We start from the raw sequence: 15490 nt of genomic DNA, 5'->3' as shown, positions 1-15490 counted from the left end.
AAACCCACGCAGACACGAGGAGAATGTGCAAACTCCACACAGACAGTGACCCAAGCCAGGAATCGAACCCAGGTCCCTGGAGCTGTGAAGCAGCAGTGCTAACCACTGTGCTACCGTGCCGCTGGTACACAGGTCACTGAAAGTGGCATCCCAGGTGGAGAAGGTAGTCAAGAAGGCTTACGGCATGCTTGCCTTCATCGGCCGGGGTGTTGAGTTTAAAAATTGGCAAGTCATGTTGCAGCTTTATAGAACCTTAGTTAGGCCGCACTTGGAATATAATGTTCAATTCTGGTCGCCACACTACCAGAAGGATGTGGAGGCTTTGGAGAGGGTACAGAAAAGATTTACCAGGATGTTCCCTGGCATGGAGGGCATTAGCTATGAGGAGAGGTTGGAGAAACTTGGTTTGTTCTCACTGGAAGGATGGAGGATGAGGGGCGACCTGATAGAAGTCTACAAGATTATGAGGGGCGTGGACAGAGTGGATAGTCAGAATCTTTTCCCCAGGGGTGGAAGAGTCAATTACTAGGGGGCACAGGTTTAAAGGAGATGTACGAGGCAAGTTTTTTTACACAGAGGGTAGTGGGTACCTGGAACTCGCTCCCGGAGGAGATAGTAGAAGCAGATACGATAGTGACTTTTAAGGGGTATCTGGACAAATATGTGAATAGGATGGGAATAGAGGGATATGGTCCACGGAAGGGTAGGGAGTTTTAGTTCAGTCGGGCAGCATGGTTGGCACAGGCCTTTTCTTCGTTCTTTGTGCGTTCACTCATAATGAGCTGACGAAAGGGGTTTTCTGTAGAATTGAGCGAATGTGGTTAAAATGGTGTCTTCTCCACATGCGATGCCTGACCAGTGTTGATGTTGGCCTTGTGGTCAAGCTGCTGGACTAGCAATCCAGAGAATTTGAATTCAGTTGATTAAATAAGCAATAACAAGAAGGCAAATTGATACCTGAATGGCTGTAAATTGGGAGAGGGGAGTGTGCGGCGGGACCTGGGTGTCCTTGTGCACCAGTCGCTGAAGGTAAGCATGCAGGTGCAGCAGGCGGTAAAGAAGGCAAATGGTATGTTGGCCTTCATTGCGAGAGGTTTCGAGTACAGGAGCAGGGCTGTGTTGTTGCAAATTATACAGGGCCTTGGTGAGTACTGTGTGCAGTTTTGGTCTCCTTTTCGAAGGAAGGATGTTCTTGCTCTCGAGGGAGTGCAGCGAAGGTTTACCAGGCTGATTCCGGGGATGGCGGGACTGATGTATGAGGAGAGATTGACTAAGTTAGGATTGTTTTCACTGGAGTTCAGACGAATGAGGGGGGATCTCATAGAGTCTTATAAAATTCGAACAGGACTAGACAGGGTAGATGCAGGGAGGATATTCCCGATGGTGGGGGAGTCCAGAACCAGGGGTCACAGTCTGAGGATTCTGGGTCGACCATTTAGGACGGAGATGAGGAGACATTTCTTCACCCAAAGAGTGGTGAGTCTGTGGAATCCATTACCACAGGAAGTAGTTGATGCCAAAACATTGAATGTATTGAAGAGGCGGCTGGATAAAGCACTTGGGGCAAACGGGATCAAAGGTTATGGGGAGAAAGCAGGATTAGGCTATTGAGTTGGACGATCAGCCATGATCGTGATGAATGGCGGAGCAGGCTCGAAGGGCCGAATGGCCTCCTCCTGCTCCTATCTTCTATATAAACATATCTGGAATAAAAAGCTAGCGCCTGTCACGGTGACCAGGAATCTACCGGATTGTTATCTGAAGAATGCAAACTGGCTGACTGATGTGAGAAATCTCACCGGCAATTTCTCAAAGACAATTTGGGATGGATTACGAATGCTGGTCTTTCCAGAGATACCCACATCCTGTGAATGAATAAAAAAAAACCCTGGTCTAAACTGCTCCAACACCCCTCATCCCCGCTGCCACTCAAAACCGACACTATGCTGCTGTTGTAATCCGCGAAGATGTACTGAAGGCTTCATTGTTGTGAGGGTTGAGCTCAGGTGGTTCGAAGCAAAGATTTGTTGAAGCTGTTTTTTGCTTCTTATCTTTGCGTTTGATTTATTGTTCCCCCGTTTCTGTTTAACAATGACAGAAGAGGAAGCTATACTCGTTGATCTTATCAACAACTTGTAAACAATCCACTGTGACAGAGTGGTTAGCACTGCTGCCTCACAGCGCCAGGGACCCCGGGTTCGATTCCCGGCTTGGGTCACTGTCTGTGTGGAGTTTGTACATTCTCCCCGTGTCTGCGTGGGTTTCCTCCGGGTGCTCCGGTTTCCTCCCACAGTCCAAAGATGTGCGGGTAAGGTGGATCGGCCATGCTAAATTGACCCGAGTGTCAGGGGGACGAGCAGGAAATTGCATTAAGTCGATCTTTCTCCACACCCTAGCTGTGACTGTAACACTACATTCTGCACCCTCTCCTTTCCTTCTCTATGAATGGTATGCTTTGTCTGTATGGCGTGCAAGAAACAATACTTTTCACTGCATGTTAATAAATGTGACAATAATAAATCAAATCAAAAAGGGTAAATGCGTGGGGCTACGGGAATAGGGCTTGGGTGAGATTGTGGTCAGTGCAGACTCGTGGGCCAAATGGCCTCCTTCTGTACTGCAGGGATTATGTGAGACTGTTTCGAATGAGTGGCTATACTGAGAGAGGGTTTAAGAGTGGCCCAATAACCTCGGCCTTAGAGGCACCAGGGTTGGATTTGGCTGCCCTCGATCACGTGTTTTAAAACTCAGTACTGAGCGCTCCGATTGGGACGGTCTCCTTGCTTTTCAAGTTGCACAGGGGTTTAAATTTTTCTTCTTCACGGCATTTTCGAGTGTAGCTTGTGCTCGAAATGAAAAGAGAGAAAATAAAATCTCCCATTTACACAGGATTCACAGAGCCAATTTACTCACAGAATGCTCCCACAGACAGCAAAGAAATAATGTACAGACCATCTGATTTAGTGATGCTGGATTGAGGGATAAATATTGGCCAATGCACTGGCGGAGGAGAACTCCACTGCTCTTTTCCGAGATAGTGTTGTTGGAATCTTCTCCATCCACCTGAGGGAGTGGAATCTGTTTAATGTCGCAAACGTGGCACCTCTGACAATGCAGCACTCTCTCAATCCTACACTGGAGTGCCAGCGTTGATTTTTCAGGTTCTGAAGTGGCTCTTATACCCATGACCCAATGTGGCTCACGCACTGTGGTGGCTCCATTACAGGGCACAAGTTCAAATCAGGGCACCAGGGCAGTTTGAGAATTTTAATTCTGCTTTTTGTAAAACAAAGTTAAAATGAACCAGTCTTGGTAAACGTCACCCTAAAACTCAACTAGTTTACTAATGTCCATTGGGAAAGAAAATCTGCTGTTCTTGCCCAGCCTGGGTCTATATGTCACTCAGATCCCTCAGCAAAATGGCCGACGCTCAGCTGCCTCCTGATGTCGTCACCCGATTATAGAAAGGATGTTATTAAACTAGAAAGAGTGCAGAAAAGATTTACTAGGATGCTACCGGGATTTGAGTTATAAGGAGAGGCTGGATAGACTGGGGCTTTTTTCTCTGGAGCATAGGAGGGTTAGGGGTGAGCTTATAGAGGTCTATAAAATAATGAGGGGCATAGATAAGGTTGATAGTCAACATCCTTCCCCAAAGGTAGGGGAGTCTAGAACTAGAGGGCATAGGTTTAAGGTGGGAGGGGAGAGATACAAAAGGGTCCAAGGGGGCAATTTTTTCACACAGAGGGTGGTGAGTGTCTGGAACAAGCTGCCAGAGGTAGCAGTAGAGGCGGGTACAATTTTGTCTTTTAAAAAAAAACATTTAGTTACATGAGTAAGATGGGTATAGAGGGATATGGGCCAAATGCGGGCAATTGGGACTCGATTAGTCATTTAAAAAAAAGGGGGCATGGACAAGTTAGGCCATGCTGTAAACCTCTATGATTCTATGTGGCCTAGCCAGCTGTTCAGTTGTATCATACTACCAGCCCTACTCAAGAGGAATGCCCACCATCTTCTCAGGGCAATAAATAGCAGTCCATATCTCGAGAATATTTTGTTTAAATAGCTATGAAGGAGCACTTTATTGAGTCCCTATGTGGGTTACATCCTCCACATTCTTCCCACTATCTTATCCAGCCACTCCCTATTCCTGTCGTCATTCCCACCCCCGGCAGCATTGTGTCTTATCTGTGAGGCGATGGCTGTCTGCGAGGAGAGAATGTTCAGAGAGCTCTGGCACTCCAAAGGATAGTAAGAAGTCTCACAACACCAGGTTAAAGTCCAACAGGTTTATTTGGTAGCAAATACCATAAGCTTTCGGAGCAATGCTCCTTCGTCAGATGGAGTGGGACCACTCCATCTGACGAAGGAGCATTGCTCCGAAAGCTTATGGTATTTGCTACCAAATAAACCTGTTGGACTTTAACCTGGTGTTGTGAGACTTCTTACTGTGCTTACCCCAGTCCAACGCCGGCATCTCCACATCATGACTCCAAAGGATGCCAGATTACACCTTCATGGCAACAGCTAATTGGGTGTGAAGTCGCCATCATCCCAGATGACCATAAAATGCTGTCCAATTTGAGGGGGAGAACTGATTGGTGGTGTTTTAACCTGAGGATCACCTCTCCTCAAGCGAGGGGCAAGGTTGAGAAGGTCAGGCCTCCCTGAGTAACCTCCCTGCCAAAGCCCCAGTGCAGGGAAATCTCCTGGCTGGTTCAGGCTGCAGACACGCGCAGGAATGTTTAACCTTGCCATCCACGGATTGAATCAATAGCCATTGGGAGTTAAATTGGACTTGACTACATATTGAGGAGGTTGTCCACAAGAAGCTGTGATGAGGTAAAGGGAGAACAAATAACAAAGAATAGCACAGCACAGAACAGGCCCTCCAAGCCTGCACCGAACACGTTTACCTATCTAAACCAACCATTTGTATCCCTCTATTCCCATTTGTTCATATGCCTATCAAGATAAGTCTTAAATGTGGCTAATGTATCTGCCTCAACCACTTCACTTGGCAATGCATTCCAGGCCTCCGCCACCCTCTGTGTAAAAAAACGTCCCCCGCACATCTCCACTGAACCTTTCCCCCCTTACCTTGGACTTGTGCCCCCTTTTAATTGTCATTTCTGCCTTGGGAAAAAGCTTCCAACTGTTCACCCTATCTATACCTCTCATAATTTTATAAACGTCTAACAGGTCGCCCCTCAGCCTCCATCTTAACAGGGAGAACAATCCCAGTTTATTCAATCTCTCCTCATAGCTAATACCCTCCATCCAGGCAACATCCTGGTAAACCTTTTCTGTATTCCCTCCAAAGCCTCCACATCCTTCTGGTAGTGTGGTGACCAGAATTGGACACAGTATTCCAAATTTGGCCTAACCAAAGTTTTAATACAAGGTGTATAGTGCTGGCAGTATTTTACCTCTGAATGTCAAAGCAAGTTTTTACACTTAACAAGAAAAGTTTAAGATTTAAAGTTAGTTTATTACTGTCACAAGTAGGCTTACGTTAACACTGCAATGAAGTTACTGTGAAAATCCCCTAGTCTCCACAGTCCGTCGCCTGTTCGGGTAAAGTAGGTACAGTAAGGAGTCTTAACAACACCAGGTTAAAGTCCAACAGGTTTATTTGGTAGCAAACGCCACCTGATGTTGTTAGACTCCTTACTGTGTTTACCCCAGTCCAACGCCGGCATCTCCACATCACCGGGTAAAGTAGCACGGCTTCCTCACCGTGAGTAACATGGAATTCCAGCAAATATTAACCACATCACTAAGAATTGGGAGTCACATATAGGCCAGACCAGATAAGGATGGCAGATTTCTTTCCCTGTAGGATATTAGTGAATCAGATGGGTTTTTAATAGTTTCATGATTATAAATGAGAGCAACATTTAATTAATTAATTAAATTTAACATCACTCCTGTCTTCAAAGCATTAGTCCAGCCAACCAATTACTAGCCAAGTGAAATTTACTGGGTTGATAGCAGAGTGGGATTGCTCACAGGGCATTGGAGATTGCCTCAGAATTGCACAAACGAAATTATTTCCAAGGCTTGTAGTGCTGGAGGAGATTCGAGGCAGGGTGGTCAAAATGAGGACTAGAATTTTTCTACTTGCCGCTAGAGGAGACACAGAGGTCGTGGGTGAACTGGACTTGGCCTGAGTTGAGATATGGGCAACAGTGTTTTGGATGCGCAGAATTTTGGAAGATGGGAGAGAGTTGGAATCGCCGAATCCAGAGTGACTCCGTCTGAGTGGCGGGGCTTGGGAGCTCATCTCGGGATTCCCAGCAATTCCCAGAGGAAATTCCTGCCAATGCACCTAACCAACTCGTCTTTCGGACTGTGGGAGGAAACCGGAGCCCCCGGAGGAAAGCCACGCAGACACGAGGAGAACGTGCAGACTCCGCACAGACAGTGACCCGAGCCGAGAATCGAACCCGGGTCCCTGGCGCTGTGAGGCAGCGGTGCTAACCACTGTGCCACCTCAGCACTGTCCTAACCAGCAGTGATCACTTGACCAACATCACGACGAGATTATCTGGTCATTCAATTTGTGATTGTTTATGGGGATCGTTGTATTGTGAAAAGGAACTGTTGCATTGCCTGCGGTACAACCCTGACCACACTCCAAACAGGGGTTCATTGCTGGAAAGGACGTTGAGTGTCCTGAGGTTGTGAAGGGCGCTATATAAATGACAAGCCCACTCTTTCTATTCTTTCATTGTTCCTGCAGGAGAATCATCTTCCTTCAGGACCTTTGCAAACACATTGAAGGGCAAACAGCTCGCAGTGTATTTCCAGTTCTACCTGTGCGCAGCACAAAAAAGGTTTTGTAATCGTGTTTTTTTTTTTGACTGGCTGACGTAATGATCAAATTTCAGGATTCTTCCAGCATACCGCACTCCTGTGTGTGGGTAGAATGGTGTCACCCGCAGGTCAGCCTACCTTTTGGATGAGATGGGTCTGGTCGGAATGCTACTGCAACCTGGGTGTGTTCAGTAGGCCCGTGTCCAGGAACAAGAGGAGGCCATTCAGCCCCTCGAGCCTGTTCCGCTTACACTCTTGTCTCTGAATCGCAAGCTTCTGGCTTCAAGTCTCGCTCACGGGCTTGGGCACAAGGTTCAAGGCTGGCACTCCAGTGCAGTACCGAGGGAATGCTGCTTTGCTGGAGGTGCTGTCTTTCAGATGAGGTGTTAAAATGAAGCCCCATCTGTCTGCTCGGGTGGATGCAAAAGATCCCACGTCACTAGTTCAACGAAGAGCAGGAGTGTCCTGGCCAATGTTTATCACTCAAACAGCACTTGATGCCCTGCTCATTATCACATTGCTGCACAGTACACAGGAACTTACAGCACAAGTTGGCTGATGTGTTTCCCTGAAGAGTGCAAGGTGGTGCACTTGGGAAGGAGTAACAAGACAAGGGAGTACTCAATGAAAGGAAGGACACGAGGAAGCTCAGAGGAACAGAGTGATCTTGGGCTGCTTGACCACAGATCCCCGAAGGCGGCAGGACAACAGGTCAATAGACTAGTTAGGAAGGCAGATGGGACACTTGCCTTTATCAGTTTACTTTATCAGTAAAAGATACAAAAGTCTGAGGTCACGTACCAACCGACTCAAGAGCAGCTTCTTCCCTGCTGCTGTCAGACTTTTGAATGGACCTACCTCGCATTAAGTTGATCTTTCTCTACACCCTAGCTATGACTGGAACACTACATTCTGCACTCTCTCCTTTCCTTCTCTATGAACAGTATGCTTTGTCAGTATAGCGCGCAAGAAACAATACTTTTCACTGTATGCTAATAATGGCATAGATTATAAGAGCAGGAAGGTTATGTTGGAACTGTACAGAATGCTGGTTAGGCCACAGCTGGAGTACTGTGTACAGTTCTGGTAGGAAGGATGTGATTTCACTGAAGAGGGTGCAGAGGAGGTTCACCAAAATGTTGCCTGGATGGAGCGTTTGAGCAGTGAAGAGAGGCTGGATAGGTTCGGATTGTTTTCTCTGGAGCAAAGAAGACTGAGGGGGGACTTGATTGAGGTGTATAATATTATGAGGCATTTTGATTTGATTTATTATTGTCACATGCATTAGTATACAGTGAAAAGTATTGTTTCTTGCGTGTTATACAGAGCATACCATTCATAGAGAAGGAAAGGAGAGGGTGCAGAATGTAGTGTTACAGTCACAGCTAGGATGTAGAGAAAGATTAACTTAAGGTAAGTCCATTAAAAAGTCTGACAGCAGTAGGGAAGAAGCTGTTCTTGAGTCAGTTGGTACATGACCTCAGACTTTTGTATCTTTTTCCCGATGGAAGAGAGAATGTCCGGGATGCGTGGGGATCCTTAATTATGCTGGCTGCTTTGCCGAGGCAGCGGGAAGTGTAGACAGAGTCAATGGATGGGAGGCTGGTTTGCATGATGGATTGGGCTACATTCACGACCGTTTGTAGTTTCTTGCGGTCTTGGGCAGAGCAGGAGCCATACCAAGCTGTGATACAACCAGAAAGAATGCTTTCTATGGTGCATCCGTAAAAGTTGGTGTGAGTCGTAGCTGACATGCCAAATTTCCTTAGTCTTCTGAGAAAGTAGAGGCATTGGTGGGCTTTCTTAACTATAGTGTCGGCATGGGGGGACCAGGACAGAGTGTTGGTGATCTGAACACCTAAGAACTTGAAGCTCTCGACCATTTCTACTTCGTCCCCATGGATGTAGACAGGGACATGTTCTCCTCTACGCTTCCTGACGTCGATGACAATCTCCTATGTTTTTACTGACATTGAGGGAGAGATTATTGTTGCCACACCAGTTCACCAGATTCTCTATCTCATTCCTGTATTCAGTCTCGACATTGTTTGAGATGGCAGAGTGGATAGGAAGCAGCTGTTCCCCTTAGTTGAAGGGTCAATAATGAAGGGCGATAATTTTAAGGTGAGGGATCGGAGGTTTAGAGGGTGGTGGGAGTTTGGAATGCGCTGCCTGGGAGGGTAGTAGAGATGGGAAACTTTACAACCTTTAATAAGCACGTGGATGAACATGTCTTCACATGTCATAACATTCAAGGCTGTGGACCAAGTGTTGGAAAAAGTGGGATGAGTGTAGATTTAGTACAGCTTTGTTGGTGCAGGCTTGATGGGCCGAAGGGCCTCTTCTGCATTGTATAACTCTATAACATTACACCAATGACTACACTTACTTCATTGGCTGGAAAGTGCTTTGAGTTGTCTGGTGGATGTAAAAAGCGCTATATAAATGCAATTTTTAAAATAAATGTGGATTAATTTGAGCCCCTGTTCCAGATCCCTGAGTACCCTCACCCAGTGAAAATCTAGTACTCTCAGTTTGGAAAGTGTCGATTGACTTTGTCGATTGGCACAGTGGTTAGCACTGCTGCCTCACAGCGCCAGGGAGTCCCGGGTTCGATTCTCAGCTTGGGTCACTGTCTGTGTGGAGTTTGCACGTTCTCCCCGTGTCTGCGTGGGTTTCCTCCGGGTGCTCCGGTTTCCTCCCACAGTCTGAAAGACGTGCGGGTTAGGTGGATTGGCCGTGCTAAATTGACCCTTAGTGTCAGGGGAGCTACCTAGAGTCAATGCACGGGATTGTGGGGGTGGGATTGTGGTCGATGCAGACTCGATGGGCCAAATGGCCTCCTTCTGCACTGTAGGGATTCTATGATTCTATGACCCCTGAGTATCCGCAGCGATTTTGGGGGAGAGGGTAGAGGGACACCTTGTGTCTGAAGAAACGTTCCCTAATTTCTCACCTGAACGGCCCAGCTCAAGGTGGTGGATTCTAATCCTCCTGCACTCACCCGCCAGAGGAAATAGTTAACTCCGGATCCACTGTGCCAGATCCACTCCAGTGCTTTGGGAGCCTTGTTGGGCCGGTTTTTAATCTTTGTTGCTGGGTTTTAACGGGGAGATGGGGGGAATTGGAATTGTTGTAAATGATTAAATCCTGCTCTGCTGTAGCAGGCCTTGAACTGGTGTCAGACAAATGTTTGAGTCAGATCAGAGGATGTTCGAAACCCAAGTTTGCACTGGCAAGCGTGGCTGTGCGCTTACCCTCGCTGGAATTCAACTTTATCTTGTACTTTGATCTGTTGGCTTTGCAGCGAGGTTGTGACGTCGCTGTGTTTTTCCCTGGTTGATGGGTTAAGTTGTCAACCCCCATGTCGGAACACGAAGTAATAGTGCAAAGTGAACATTGCGGATTGATCAGTCCAAAGATAGAACATGGAACAGTACAGCACGGAACAGGCCCTTCGGCCCACGATGTTGTGCCGAGCTTTATCTGAAACCAAGATCAAGCTATCCCACTCCCTATCATCCTGGTGTGCTCCATGTGCCTATCCAATAACCGCTTAAATGTTCCTAAAGTGTCTGACTCCACTATCACTGCAGGCAGTCCATTCCACACCCCAACCACTCTCTGCGTAAAGAACCTACCTCTGATATCCTTCCTATATCTCCCACCACGAACCCTATAGTTATGCCCCCTTATAATAGCTCCATCCACCCGAGGAAATAGTCTTTGAACGTTCACTCTATCTATCCCCTTCATCATTTTATAAACCTCTATTAAGTCTCCCGTCAGCCTCCTCCGCTCCAGAGAGAACAGCCCCAGCTCCCTCAACCTTTCCTCATAAGACCTACCCTCCAAACCAGGCAGCATCCTGGTAAATCTCCTCTGCACTCATTCCAGCGCTTCCACATCCTTCTTATAGTGAGGTGACCAGAACTGCACACAATATTCCAAGGTCCCGTACAGTTGCAGCATAACCCCACGGCTCTTAAACTCCAACCCCCTGTTAATAAAAGCTAACACACTATAGGCCTTCTTCACAGCTCTATCCACTTGAGTGGCAACCTTTAGAGATCTGTGGATATGGACCCCAAGATCTCTCTGTTCCTCCACAGTCTTCAGAACCCTACCTTTGACCCTGTAATCCACATTTAAATTAGTCCTACCAAAATGAATCACCTCACATTTATCAGGGTTAAACTCCATTTGCCATTTTTCAGCCCAGCTTTGCATCCTATCTATGTCTCTTTGCAGCCTACAACAGCCCTTCACCTCATCCACTACTCCACCAATCTTGGTGTCATCAGCAAATTTACTGATCCACCCTTCAGCCCCCTCCTCTAAGTCATTAATAAAAATCACAAAGAGCAGAGGACCAAGCACTGATCCCTGTGGCACTCTGCTAGCAACCTGCCTCCAGTCCGAAAATTTTCCATCCACCACCACCCTCTGTCTTCAATCAGATAGCCAGTTACCTATCCAATCGGCCAACTTTCCCTCTATCCCACACCTCCTCACTTTCATCATAAGCCGACCATGGGGGACCTTATCAAATGCCTTACTAAAATCCATGTATATGACATCAACTGCCCCACCTTCATCCAACACACTTAGTTACCTCCTCAAAAAATTCAATCAAATTTGTGAGGCACAACTTGCCCTTCACGAATCCGTGCTGACTATCCCGGATTAATCCGCATCTTTCTAAATGGTCGTAAATCCCATCCCTAAGGACCTTTTCCATCAATTTACCAACCACCGAAGTAAGACTAACCGGTCTATAATTACCAGGGTCATTTCTATTCCCTTTCTTAAACAGAGGAAGAACATTCGCTACTCTCCAGTCCTCTGGCACCATCCCCGTGGACAGTGAGGACCCAAAGATCAAAGCCAAAGGCTCAGCAATCTCATCCCTTGCCTCCCAAAGAATCCTAGGATATATTTCATCAGGCTCTATTACACAATTACTTCCTGATTTAACCCCTAAACAATCTCGCTGAACCCACGAGAAAAACAGAAAATGCTGGAAAATCTCAGCCGGTCTGTCAGCATCTGTGGAGAAAGAATAGAGCCAACAGTAGGGCAGCACGGTGGCACAGTGGTTAGCACCGCTGCCTCACAGCTCCAGGGACCCGGGTTCAATTCCGGCCTCGGGTCACTGTCTGTTGGAGTTTGCACATTCTCCCTCGTGTCTGCATGGGTTTCCTCCGGTTTCCTCCCACAGTTTGAAAGATGTGCGGGTTAGGTGGATTGGCCGTGCTAAATTGCCCCTTAGTGTCAGGGGGACTCGCCAGGGTAAATGCATGGGGATAGGGCCTGGGTGGGATTGTGGTCGGTGCAGACTCGGTGGGCCGAATGACCTCCTTCTGCACTGTAGGGATTCTATGATTATAGAATGGATGTGAAGAATTAAGGACACCCGCACACAAGAACAGGAAATGCTGGAAAATCTCAGCAAGTCTGCCAGCATCCATTGCGGGAGAATGGAGCCAATGTTTCGGGTCTGGATGACTCTCGTCTCTTCCAGACTCGAAACGTAGAATCATAGACTCCTACCGTGCAGAAGGAGGCCATTCAGCCCATCGAGTCTGCACCGACCACAATCCCACCCAGGTCCTACCCCCGCAACCCTCCAAATTCAGCCCGCCAATCCCTCTAACCTACGCATCCAGGGACACTAAGGGGCAATTTACCACGGCCAATGCACCAAACCTGCACATCTTTCAAACTGTGGGAGGAAACCGGAGGAAACCCACGCAGACACGGGGGAGAATGTGCAAACTCCACACAGACAGTGACCCGAGGCCGGAATTGAACCCGGATCCCTGGAGCTGTGAGGCAGCGGTGCTAACCCACTGAGCCACCGTGCCGCTCTATTGTTGGCTCTATCCTTTCTCCACAGATGCTGACAGGCCGGCTGAGATTTTCCAGCATTTTCTGTTTTTCTCGTGGGTTCAGCGAGATTGTTTAGGGGTTAAATCGGGGAGTAATTGTGTAGTACACAGCACAGTGAAAACCTGGTGCTCTCTCTTTCCCTCTCCCACCACCCAGCAACGGGTTGGGTGGGAGGTCAGTATACATTTCCAAAATGGAGGCTGTTTGATGTTGTTTTAGTTGCATAAAGGCCTCGAACAATATGGAACAAAGGTGGGCAGATGGAGTTGAGATGCAGAACAACCACGATCGAACAGTCCCGAGGTTGCTGAATAACTTTCTCCCGTTCTTTGGACTCCTTGACCCTCCTCACTACAAAGTTGCTTGTTGATACTTTGCCCCCCTCACCCTCCAGCCCGTGGTGTCAATCTGCAGCGAGCAGGGGCCAAGGCCTCCCAATCAGGGGAGGTGTTGAATGGGTGCGGGAGTGGGTAAAGCCTGCAGTCGCATAGCTGATACAAGTAGCAGACGGCAGGCCTTCAATGGAGACTGAGCCTGCAACTGCGGTGAGTTTTAACCTCTGACTGTAGTGAGCCTGTCTTCTTTCAATTCTAAGGAGCAGAAGGTACCCACGGTCCCTGTACTTCAGGAATGTTTGCATTCCGCAGATGCCTTTTGGAAGTATTTGAGCAGCAGAGATTGAGCTTGGGAGTGCACCCCCTGCAGAGGGCCAGGGGTTTAACAGGACAGGAAAGAGGCTGCCTTTCTCTGTGTTGTCGGAGGTCTCCTGGAGCGAATACTAAGATTAACATCACTGTGATTTGAAAAACAAGGATCCTGGCCGCCCGTGGAATGTGGTCTCCTTGTCCCATTGCTGTTGGACTTGTTTGTACAGTAAGAAGTCTCACAACACCAGGTTAAAGTCCAACAGGTTTATTTGGTAGCAAATACCATAAGCTTTCGGAGCACAGCTCCTTTGTCAGATGGAGTGGATGTCCACTCCATCTGACGAAGGAGCTGTGCTCCGAAAGCTTATGGTATTTGCTACCAAATAAACCTGTTGGACTTTAACCTGGTGTTGTGAGACTTCTTACCGTGCTTACCCAAGTCCAACGCCGGCATCTCCACATCATGACTTGTTTGTGGCAACTTTTGGGTTGTTAAATGAACCAAAGTGCTTCCCGATGATGGAAAGCTTATGAAATACTTAAAAATAGGGCGGCACGGTAGCACAGTGGTTAGCACTGCTGCTTCACAGCTCCAGGGGCCTGGGTTCGATTCCCGGCTTGGGTCACTGTCTGTGTGGAGTTTGCACATTCTCCTCGTGTCTGCGTAGGTTTCCTCCGGGTGCTCCGGTTTCCTCCCACAGTCCAAAGATGTGCGGGTTAGGTTGATTGGCCATGCTAAAATTGCCCCTTAGTGTCCTGGGATGCGTAGATTAGAGGGATTAGTGGGTAAAATATGTAGGGATATGGGGGTAGGGCCTGGGTGGGATTGTGGTCGGTGCAGACTCGATGGGCCGAATGGCCTCTTTCTGTACTGTAGGGATTCTATTCTATTCTATTCTATTCTTAAAAGTCCGTTTCCCATGGTGATTTTGTTTTGATTTTGATTTGATTTATTATTGTCACATGTATTATCATACAGTGAAAAGTATTGTTTCTTGCGCGGTATACAGACAAAACATACCGTTCATAGAGAAGGAAAGGAGAGAGTGCAGAATGTAGTGTTACAGTCATAGCTAGGGTGTAGAGAAAGATCAACTTAATGCAAGGCAGGTCCATTCAAAAGTCTGATGGCAGCAGGGAAGAAGCTGTTCTTGAGTCGGATGGTCCGTGACCTCAGACTTTTGTATCTTTTTCCCGAAGGAAGAAGGTGGAAGAGAGAATGTCCGGAATGCGTGGGGTCCTTAATTATGCTGGCTGCTTTGCCAAGGCAACGGGAAGTGTAGACAGAGTCAATGGATGGGAGGCTGGTTTGCGTGATGGATTAGGCTACATTCACGACCTTTTGTAGTTCCTTGCGGTTATGGGCAGAGCAGGAGCCATACCAAGCTGTGATACAGCCAGAAAGAATGCTTTCTATGGTGCATTTGTAAAAGTTGCTGAGAGTCGTAGCTGACGTGCCAAATTTCCTTAGTCTTGTGAGAAAGTAGAGGCGTTGGTGGACTTTAATTTGAGTAAGATATTGTTGGAGGAAAATAAAGCTATTTCCATTAAATATGACTAAATCATTTGAAGTTATTTTTAAAGTTTATTGATTATTGTCACAAGTAGGCTAACGTTAGCACTGCAATGAAGTTACTGCGAAAATCCCCCAGTCACCACACCTTTATTGACCATTCCGTAAAGCACTTATTGACAACACAACAGGAAAAAAAGAACTTGCGTTTGTTATGGCGCCTTTCGTGAACTCAGAGTATCCAAACCGCTTTACAGTTCATTGAATACCTGTAACCATTGTTGTGGTGCATGGAAACGTGACATCCACTTTACACAGCAAGATCCCACCAACAGTAATAGAATCCAAGATGGCGCCGGAGAATGGCGACTTCTTGTGAACTGTGCCCAGCATAGCCTCTAATTTGATCGTTTGCTCCCACTCTATGCTTTTAAAACTCAAACTCTTATAAACTCTCTATCTCATATTAAGTTGATCTTTCTCCACACCCTAGCGATGACTGTAACACTACGTTCTGCACCGTCTTGTTTCCTTCTCTATGAATGGTATGCTTTGTCTGTATAGCGCGCAAGAAACAATACTTTTCACCGCATGCTAATACATGTGACAATAAATC

The 15490-nt window shown here is 47.2% G+C and overlaps 1 protein-coding gene across 1 annotated transcript in view; it reads left to right on the top strand.

Moving 5' to 3' along the window:
- LOC144506219 (protein Shroom2-like) overlaps positions 1 to 15490 on the top strand; it is a 191346-nt gene that overhangs the window by 63326 nt on the left and 112530 nt on the right. The gene's annotated exons all lie outside the window — the stretch shown is intronic.

The sequence above is a fragment of the Mustelus asterias genome, chromosome 17 (genome assembly GCF_964213995.1).
Source record: "Mustelus asterias chromosome 17, sMusAst1.hap1.1, whole genome shotgun sequence".
NCBI lineage: Eukaryota > Metazoa > Chordata > Chondrichthyes > Carcharhiniformes > Triakidae > Mustelus > Mustelus asterias.
Note: the sequence above shows the minus strand (reverse complement) of the source record. Positions and strands in the feature narration are given on the sequence as shown.